Raw genomic sequence first — 8,386 nt, 5'->3', positions numbered from 1 at the left:
CAATGAGTCCTTGATATTTAGTCGTTTTCAGCCAATTTTCTGGATTTTTAAAAATTTCACTTTTTTGTGAAAATATCCACTAAATGAGGGAATAATATGTGTGAGGGTACCCCAGGAGAGTTCCAAATGTGTGTGGGTAGAATATATATCCCACGGGGGTAAAATTGAAAAAAGTTGAAAAAAATTTTTTTTGGGACTTAGTCATTTTTCCGGCGTTTATCAGACTTTCAGATAGGGGAAATGTGAGTGAGCGTTGCGATTTCAGTTCCAGAGCGATTTGCCCAATGAGTTCTTGATATTTAGTCGTTTTCAGCAAATTTTCTGGATTTTTGAAAATTTCACTTTTTTGTGAAAATATCCACTAAATGAGGGAATAATATGTGTGAGGGTACCCCAGGAGAGTTCCAAATGTGTGTGGGTAGAATATATATCCCACGGGGGTAAAATTGAAAACAGTTGAAAAAAAATTTTTTTGGGACTTAGTCATTTTTCCGGCGTTTATCAGACTTTCAGATAGGGGAAATGTGAGTGAGCGTTCCGATTTCAGTTCCAGAGCGATTCGCCCAATGAGTCCTTGATAGTTAGTCGTTTTCGGCCAATTTTCTGGATTTTTGAAAATTTCACTTTTTTGTGAAAATATCCACTAAATGAGAGAATAATATGTGTGAAGGTACCCCAGGAGAGTTCCAAATGTGTGTGGGTAGAATATATATCCCACGGGGGTAAAATTGAAAAAAGTTGGAAAATTTTTTTTTTGGGATTTAGTCATTTTTCCGGTGTTTAGCAGACTTTCAGATATGGAAAATGTGAGTGAGCATTCCGATTTCAGTTCCAGAGCGATTCGCCCAATGAGTCCTTGATATTTAGTCGTTTTCAGCCAATTTTCTGGATTTTTGAAAATTTCACTTTTTTGTGAAAATATCCACTAAATGAGGGAATAATATGTGTGAGGGTACCCCAGGAGAGTTCCAAATTTGTGTGGGTAGAATATATATCCCACGGGGGTAAAATTGAAAAAAGTTGAAAAAAATTTTTTTGGGGACTTAGTCATTTTTCCCGCACTTATCAGACTTTCAGATAGGGGAAATGTGAGTGAGCGTTCCGATTTCAGTTCCAGAGCGATTCGCCCAATGAGTCCTTGATATTTAGTCGTTTTCAGCCAATTTTCTGGATTTTTAAAAATTTCACTTTTTTTTGAAAATATCCACTAAATGAGGGAATAATATGTGCGAGGGTACCCCAGGAGAGTTCCAAATGTGTGTTGGTAGAATATATATCCCACGGGGGTAAAATTGAAAAAAGTTGAAAAAAATTTTTTTTTGGACTTAGTCATTTTTCCGGCGTTTATCAGACTTTCAGATAGGGGAAATGTTAGTGATCGTTCAGATTTCAGTTCCAGAGCGATTCGCCCAATGAGTCCTTGATATTTAGTCGTTTTCAGCCAATTTTCTGGATTTTTGAAAATTTCACTTTTTTGTGAAAATATCCACTAAATGAGAGAATAATATGTGTGAAGGTAGCCCAGGAGAGTTCCAAATGTGTGTGGGTAGAATATATATCCCACGGGGGTAAAATTGAAAAAAGTTGGAAATAATTTTTTTTTGGATTTAGTCATTTTTCCGGCGTTTATCAGACTTTCAGATAGGGGAAATGTGAGTGAGCGTTCCGATTTCAGTTCCAGAGCGATTCGCCCAATGAGTCCTTGATATTTAGTCGTTTTCAGCCAATTTTCTGGATTTTTGAAAATTTCACTTTTTTGTGAAAATATCCACTAAATGAGAGAATAATATGTATGAGGGTACCCCAGGAGAGTTCCAAATGTGTGTGGGTAGAATATATATCCCACGGGGATAAAATTGGAAAAAGTTGAAAAAATTTTTTTTTTGGACTCAGTAATTTTTCCTGCGTTCATCAGACTTTCAGATAGGGGAAATGTCAGTGAGCATTCCGATTTCAGTTCCAGAGCGATTCGCCCAATGAGTCCTTGATATTTAGTCGTTTTCAGCCAATTTTCTGGATTTTTGAAAATTTCACTTTTTTGTGAAATTATCCACTAAATGAGGGAATAATATGTGTGAGGGTACCCCAGGAGAGTTCCAAATTTGTGTGGGTAGAATATATATCCCACGGGGGTAAAATTGAAAAAAGTTGAAAAAAATTTTTTTTGGGACTTAGTCATATTTCCGGCATTTATCAGACTTTCAGATAGGGGAAATGTGAGTGAGCGTTCCGATTTCAGTTCCAGAGCGATTCGCCCAATGAGTCCTTGATGTTTAGTCGTTTTCAGCCAATTTTCTGGATTTTTGAAAATTTCACTTTTTTGTGAAATTATCCACTAAATGAGGGAATAATATGTGTGAGGGTACCCCAGGAGAGTTCCAAATGGTTGTGGGTAGAATATATATCCCATGGGGGTAAAATTGAAAAAAGTTGAAAAAAAATTTTTTTGGGACTTAGTCATTTTTCCGGCGTTATCAGACTTTCAGATAGGGGAAATGTGAGTGAGCGTTCCGATTTCAGTTCCAGAGCGATTCGCCCAATGAGTCCTTGATATTTAGTCGTTTTCAGCCAATTTTCTGAATTTTTGAAAATTTCACTTTTTTGTGAAAATATCCACTAAATGAGGGAATAATATGTGTGAGGGTACCCCAGGAGAGTTCCAAATGGTTGTGGGTAGAATATATATCCCATGGGGTTAAAATTGAAAAAAGTTGGAAATAATTTTTTTTTGGATTTAGTCATTTTTCCGGCGTTTATCAGACTTTCAGATAGGGGAAATGTGAGTGAGCGTTCCGATTTCAGTTCCAGAGCGATTCGCCCAATGAGTCCTTGATATTTAGTCGTTTTCAGCCAATTTTCTGGATTTTTGAAAATTTCACTTTTTTGTGAAAATATCCACTAAATGAGAGAATAATATGTATGAGGGAACCCCAGGAGAGTTCCAAATGTGTGTGGGTAGAATATATATCCCACGGGGATAAAATTGGAAAAAGTTGAAAAAATTTTTTTTTTGGACTCAGTAATTTTTCCGGCGTTCATCAGACTTTCAGATAGGGGAAATGTCAGTGAGCATTCCGATTTCAGTTCCAGAGCGATTCGCCCAATGAGTCCTTGATATTTAGTCGTTTTCAGCCAATTTTCTGGATTTTTGAAAATTTCACTTTTTTGTGAAATTATCCACTAAATGAGGGAATAATATGTGTGAGGGTACCCCAGGAGAGTTCCAAATTTGTGTGGGTAGAATATATATCCCACGGGGGTAAAATTGAAAAAAGTTGAAAAAAATTTTTTTTGGGACTTAGTCATTTTTCCGGCATTTATCAGACTTTCAGATAGGGGAAATGTGAGTGAGCGTTCCGATTTCAGTTCCAGAGCGATTCGCCCAATGAGTCCTTGATGTTTAGTCGTTTTCAGCCAATTTTCTGGATTTTTGAAAATTTCACTTTTTTGTGAAAATATCCACTAAATGAGGGAATAATATGTGTGAGGGTACCCCAGGAGAGTTCCAAATTTGTGTGGGTAGAATATATATCCCACGGGGGTAAAATTGAAAAAAGTTGGAAATAATTTTTTTTTGGATTTAGTCATTTTTCCGGCGTTTATCAGACTTTCAGATAGGGGAAATGTGAGTGAGCGTTCCGATTTCAGTTCCAGAGCGATTCGCCCAATGAGTCCTTGATATTTAGTCGTTTTCAGCCAATTTTCTGGATTTTTGAAAATTTCACTTTTTTGTGAAAATATCCACTAAATGAGAGAATAATATGTATGAGGGAACCCCAGGAGAGTTCCAAATGTGTGTGGGTAGAATATATATCCCACGGGGATAAAATTGGAAAAAGTTGAAAAAATTTTTTTTTTGGACTCAGTAATTTTTCCGGCGTTCATCAGACTTTCAGATAGGGGAAATGTCAGTGAGCATTCCGATTTCAGTTCCAGAGCGATTCGCCCAATGAGTCCTTGATATTTAGTCGTTTTCAGCCAATTTTCTGGATTTTTGAAAATTTCACTTTTTTGTGAAATTATCCACTAAATGAGGGAATAATATGTGTGAGGGTACCCCAGGAGAGTTCCAAATTTGTGTGGGTAGAATATATATCCCACGGGGGTAAAATTGAAAAAAGTTGAAAAAAATTTTTTTTGGGACTTAGTCATTTTTCCGGCATTTATCAGACTTTCAGATAGGGGAAATGTGAGTGAGCGTTCCGATTTCAGTTCCAGAGCGATTCGCCCAATGAGTCCTTCATATTTAGTCGTTTTCAGCCAATTTTCTGGATTTTTGAAAATTTCACTTTTTTGTGAAAATATCCACTAAATGAGGGAATAATATGTGTGAGGGTACCCCAGGAGAGTTCCAAATGGTTGTGGGTAGAATATATATCCCATGGGGGTAAAATTGAAAAAAGTTGAAAAAAAATTTTTTTGGGACTTAGTCATTTTTCCAGCGTTATCAGACTTTAAGATAGGGGAAATGTGAGTGAGCGTTGCGATTTCAGTTCCAGAGCGATTCGCCCAATGAGTCCTTGATATTTAGTCGTTTTCAGCCAATTTTCTGGATTTTTGAAAATTTCACTTTTTTGTGAAAATATCCACTAAATGAGAGAATAATATGTGTGAAGGTACCCCAGGAGAGTTCCAAATGTGTGTGGGTAGAATATATATCCCACGGGGGTAAAATTTAAAAAAGTTGGAAAATTTTTTTTTTGGGATTTAGTCATTTTTCCGGTGTTTAGCAGACTTTCAGATAGGGGAAATGTGAGTGAGCGTTCCGATTTCAGTTCCAGAGCGATTCGCCCAATGAGTCCTTGATATTTAGTCGTTTTCAGCCAATTTTCTGGATTTTTGAAAATTTCACTTTTTTGTGAAAATATCCACTAAATGAGGGAATAATATGTGTGAGGGTACCCCAGGAGAGTTCCAAATTTGTGTGGGTAGAATATATATCCCACGGGGGTAAAATTGAAAAAAGTTGAAAAAAAATTTTTTTGGAACTTAGTCATTTTTCCGGCTTTATCAGACTTTGAGATAGGGGAAATGTGAGTGAGCGTTCCGATTTCAGTTCCAGAGCAATTCGCCCAATGAGTCCTTGATATTTAGTCGCTTTCAACCAATTTTCGGGATTTTTGAAAATTTCACTTTTTTGTGAAAATATCCACTAAATGAGGGAATAATATAAGTGAGGGTACCCCAGGATAGTTCCAAATATGTGTGGGTAAAATAAATATCCCACGGGGGTAAAATTGAAAAAAGTTGAAAAATTTTTTTTTTTTGGACTTAGTCATTTTTCCGGCGTTCATCAGACTTTCAGATAGGGGAAATGTCAGTGAGCATTCCGATTTCAGTACCCGAGCGATTCGCCCAATGAGTCCTTGATATTTAGTAGTTTTCAGCCAATTTTCTGGATTTTTGAAAATTTCACTTTTTTGCGAAAATATCCACTAAATGAGGGAATAATATGTGTGAGGGTACCCCAGGAGAGTTCCAAATTTGTGTGGGTAGAATATATATCCCACGGGGGTAAAATTGAAAAAAGTTGGAAAATTTTTTTGGGGGGATTTAGTCATTTTTCCGGTGTTTAGCAGACTTTCAGATAGGGGAAATGTGAGTGAGCATTCCGATTTCAGTTCCAGAGCGATTCGCCCAATGAGTCCTTGATATTTAGTCGTTTTCAGCCAATTTTCTGGATTTTTGAAAATTTCACTTTTTTGTGAAAATATCGACTAAATGAGAGAATAATATGTGTGAACGTACCCCAGGAGAGTTCCAAATGTGTGTGGGTAGAATATATATCCCACGGGGGTAAAATTGAAAAAAGTTGGAAAATTTTTTTGGGGGGATTTAGTCATTTTTCCGGTGTTTAGCAGACTTTCAGATAGGGGAAATGTGAGTGAGCGTTCCGATTTCAGTTCCAGAGCGATTCGCCCAATGAGTCCTTGATATTTAGTAGTTTTCAGCCAATTTTTTGGATTTTTGAAAATTTCACTTTTTTGTGAAAATATCCACTAAATGAGGGAATAATATGTGTGAGGGTACCCCAGGAGAGTTCCAAATTTGTGTGGGTAGAATATATATCCCACGGGGGTAAAATTGAAAAAAGTTGAAAAAAAATTTTTTTGGGACTTAGTCATTTTTCCGGCGTTATCAGACTTTCAGATAGGGGAAATGTGAGTGAGCGTTCCGATTTCAGTTCCAGAGCGATTCGCCCAATGAGTCCTTGATATTTAGTCGTTTTCAGCCAATTTTCTGGATTTTTGAAAATTTCACTTTTTTGTGAAAATATCCACTAAATGAGAGAATAATATGTGTGAGGGTACCCCAGGAGAGTTCCAAATGGGTGTGGGTAGAATATATATCCCACGGGGGGAAAATTGAAAAAAGTTGAAAAAAAATTTTTTTGGGACTTAGTCATTTTTCCGGCGTTATCAGACTTTCAGATACGGGAAATGTGAGTGAGCGTTCCGATTTCAGTTCCAGAGCGATTCGCCCAATGAGTCCTTGATATTTAGTCGTTTTCAGCCAATTTTCTGGATTTTTGAAAATTTCACTTTTTTGTGAAATTATCCACTAAATGAGGGAATAATATGTGTGAAGGTACCCCAGGAGAGTTCCAAATGTGTGTGGGTAGAATATATATCCCACGGGGGTAAAATTTAAAAAAGTTGGAAAAATTTTTTGGGGGGATTTAGTCATTTTTCCGGCGTTTAGCAGACTTTCAGATAGGGGAAATGTGAGTGAGCATTCTGATTTCAGTTCCAGAGCGATTCGCCCAATGAGTCCTTGATATTTAGTCGTTTTCAGCCAATTTTCTGGATTTTTGAAAATTTCACTTTTTTGTGAAATTATCCACTAAATGAGGGAATAATATGTGTGAGGGTACCCCAGGAGAGTTCCAAATTTGTGTGGGTAGAATATATATCCCAGGGGGGTAAAATTGAAAAAAGTTGAAAAAAAAATTTTTTGGGACTTAGTCATTTTTCCGGCATTTATCAGACTTTCAGATAGGGGAAATGTGAGTGAGCGTTCCGATTTCAGTTCCAGAGCGATTCGCCCAATGAGTCCATGATGTTTAGTCATTTTCAGCCAATTTTCTGGATTTTTGAAAATTTCACTTTTTTGTGAAAATATCCACTAAATGAGAGAATAATATGTGTGAAGGTACCCCAGGAGAGTTCCAAATGTGTGTGGGTAGAATATATATCCCACGGGGGTAAAATTTAAAAAAGTTGGAAATTTTTTTTTTTGGGATTTAGTCATTTTTCCGGTGTTTAGCAGACTTTCAGATAGGGGAAATGTGAGTGAGCGTTCCGATTTCAGTTCCAGAGCGATTCGCCCAATGAGTCCTTGATATTTAGTCGTTTTCTGCCAATTTTCTGGATTTTTGAAAATTTCACTTTTTTGTGAAAATATCCACTAAATGAGGGAATAATATGTGTGAGGGTACCCCAGGAGAGTTCCAAATTTGTGTGGGTAGAATATATATCCCACGGGGGTAAAATTGAAAAAAGTTGAAAAAAAATTTTTTTGGAACTTAGTCATTTTTCCGGCTTTATCAGACTTTCAGATAGGGGAAATGTGAGTGAGCGTTCCGATTTCAGTTCCAGAGCAATTCGCCCAATGAGTCCTTGATATTTAGTCGTTTTCAACCAATTTTCGGGATTTTTGAAAATTTCACTTTTTTGTGAAAATATCCACTAAATGAGGGAATAATATAAGTGAGGGTACCCCAGGATAGTTCCAAATATGTGTGGGTAAAATAAATATCCCACGGGGGTAAAATTGAAAAAAGTTGAAAAATTTTTTTTTTTTGGACTTAGTCATTTTTCCGGCGTTCATCAGACTTTCAGATAGGGGAAATGTCAGTGAGCATTCCGATTTCAGTACCCGAGCGATTCGCCCAATGAGTCCTTGATATTTAGTAGTTTTCAGCCAATTTTCTGGATTTTTGAAAATTTCACTTTTTTGCGAAAATATCCACTAAATGAGGGAATAATATGTGTGAGGGTACCCCAGGAGAGTTCCAAATTTGTGTGGGCAGAATATATATCCCACGGGGGTAAAATTGAAAAAAGTTGGAAAATTTTTTTGGGGGGATTTAGTCATTTTTCCGGTGTTTAGCAGACTTTCAGATAGGGGAAATGTGAGTGAGCATTCCGATTTCAGTTCCAGAGCGATTCGCCCAATGAGTCCTTGATATTTAGTAGTTTTCAGCCAATTTTTTGGATTTTTGAAAATTTCACTTTTTTGTGAAAATATCCACTAAATGAGGGAATAATATGTGTGAGGGTACCCCAGGAGAGTTCCAAATTTGTGTGGGTAGAATATATATCCCACGGGGGTAAAATTGAAAAAAGTTGAAAAAAAATTTTTTTGGGACTTAGTCATTTTTCCG

This window comes from Phyllobates terribilis, unplaced genomic scaffold, assembly GCF_046119375.1.
Source record: "Phyllobates terribilis strain yellow unplaced genomic scaffold, ASM4611937v1 Scaffold_31__1_contigs__length_13893835, whole genome shotgun sequence".
NCBI lineage: Eukaryota > Metazoa > Chordata > Amphibia > Anura > Dendrobatidae > Phyllobates > Phyllobates terribilis.
Note: the sequence above shows the minus strand (reverse complement) of the source record.